This window comes from Elephas maximus, chromosome 7 (genome assembly GCF_024166365.1).
Source record: "Elephas maximus indicus isolate mEleMax1 chromosome 7, mEleMax1 primary haplotype, whole genome shotgun sequence".
NCBI lineage: Eukaryota > Metazoa > Chordata > Mammalia > Proboscidea > Elephantidae > Elephas > Elephas maximus.
The window spans coordinates 62,072,933-62,075,051 of NC_064825.1; positions in this window are offsets into that span (position 1 = coordinate 62,072,933).

The window sequence follows — 2,119 nt, forward strand, 5'->3', positions numbered from 1 at the left end:
TTTGATACTGAGTTTTTTCCTGAAATTTTAGAGAGGCTGACAACAATGAAAATAGACTTGGGAGACCAGCAAGAAACCAATTTAAAATAAGTTTATTCATTAACCAAGGCATGAGGCATCCAACCATGTTCATGTGATGTTTCTGAATGTGGCATCTGGCAAAGATCTTTGAAAGATGTAGGGGATCACCCACAAAAGCAGAGGCTTGATGGAGTAGAATTCCATGTCCTATTACACCCACATCAACACATTGTTTCCCACCCCCCGCCCCAAGTGAACCTGGCTAGCACAGTGTTTACTGTCTGAGGTTTTCATTTGCAAACATAATTTTTTCCTTTGTACAGGAACCACTTTCTACAAATTTGGTTTGGTAAGGCAGACTTTCCTATGTGCTTGCAAACAATCTGTCAAAATGCACTGAAACATTTTTCTTTTGCTTATTTTCCAGATGTAACTAGATAGTTATTACAGCCATGTGTTGGAGAAAGAGAGGAGGTGAAAGGTAACTTGGTAACACACTCAGAAATTCATGCTACTAGACAGTCATTTAGTATACTATCCACTGGGGCATTTGTGAATCTACATTCTCCATTTGTTTGTATTTATAGAAGACAAACATAAAATCTCCTTTACTTCCACATCTGGTAGATTACTGGGCACATGAGAGTAATTATGATTGTGTGCAAGTCTTTCTCTTTCCTGGCTGAGTTCTTGGCACATAGTCAGTGTGTCTAAACACTTGTGAATTAGCCAATGCCATCTATGCTCACGGTAGGAATAGAAGATTTTTCTGTCAACGTTTACAAAACACCTGCCAAAAAATAGCAAATGTAAAATCAGAAGTCCTTAACATCCTTATGCCATCTTTTGTCCTTGTACAAAATCTTTTCAAACACACACATACAGATAATATAAATGCAAAACAAAAAAAAAATTTAAAACTTAAAAGCTTGTGAAAACTGAAAATACTTTGTCAAAACTGCAACTTTGTGGAAAGAAGGAAACTCAACCCTTAATTGAAGCTTTATTCACAAATACCTTAATCCTGAAGCTGAAAATTTTTGGTTGTTGGTATAGGAGGTTGATATCAGCCCCAAGAGATAATCAGTAAAATCTAAGCTCTAATCAAAACCTCAGTCTTTCTTTGAGATCAAGTGCACTTGAAGGTTTTATTAGTTTTATCAATCTCCAGAGGAACTTGATTGGGAATATGACCTTCTTGACTTCAAATTCACTGCCAAAACCAAAACCAAACCCATTGCCATTGAGTCGATTCTGACTCATATTGACCCTATAGGACAGAGTAGAACTGCCCCATAGAGTTTCCAAGGAATGCTTGGTGGATTCAAACTGTCGACCTTTTGGTTAGCAGCTGTGGCACTCAACCACTGCGCCACCAAGGTTTCCAAATTCACTCCATCCTTTTTAAATATTGGGAGTTAATAATGTTAAAATTTCTGAAATTCTTAACATGGGCCTGGGATGCACCAGGGATGACAAGCCTATTCAGAGCACAGAGTCTTTGTGCTTTTGACCTAGTGCTGAATTCTTTGTATTATAAAACCAAAACCAAACCAAACCCACTGCCATCGAATCAATTCTGACTCATATGTTGTTGTTGTTAGGTGCTATTGTGTCGGTTCCGACTCTCAGCGACCCTATGCACAACAGAACAAAACACTGCCCGGTTCTGCGCCATCCTTAGAATCGTTGTTATGCGTGAGCTCATTGTTGCAGCCACTGTGTCAGTCCACCTCGTTGAGGGTCTTCCTCTTTTCCGCTGACCCTGTACTCTGCCAAGCATGATGTCCTTCTCCAGGGACTGATCCCTCCTGACAACATGTCCAAAGTATGTAAGACGCAGTCTCGCCATCCTTGCTTCTATGGAGCATCCTGGCTGTACCTCCTCTAAGACAGATTTGTTCGTTCTTCTGGCAGTCCATGGTATATTCAATATTCTTCGCCAACACCACAATTCAAAGGCATCAACTCTTCTTCGGTCTTCCTTAATCATTGTCCAGCTTTCACATGCATATGACGTGATTGAAAATACCATGGCTTGGGTCAGGCGCACCTTAGTCTTCAGGGTGACATCTTTGCTCTTCAACACTTTGAAGAG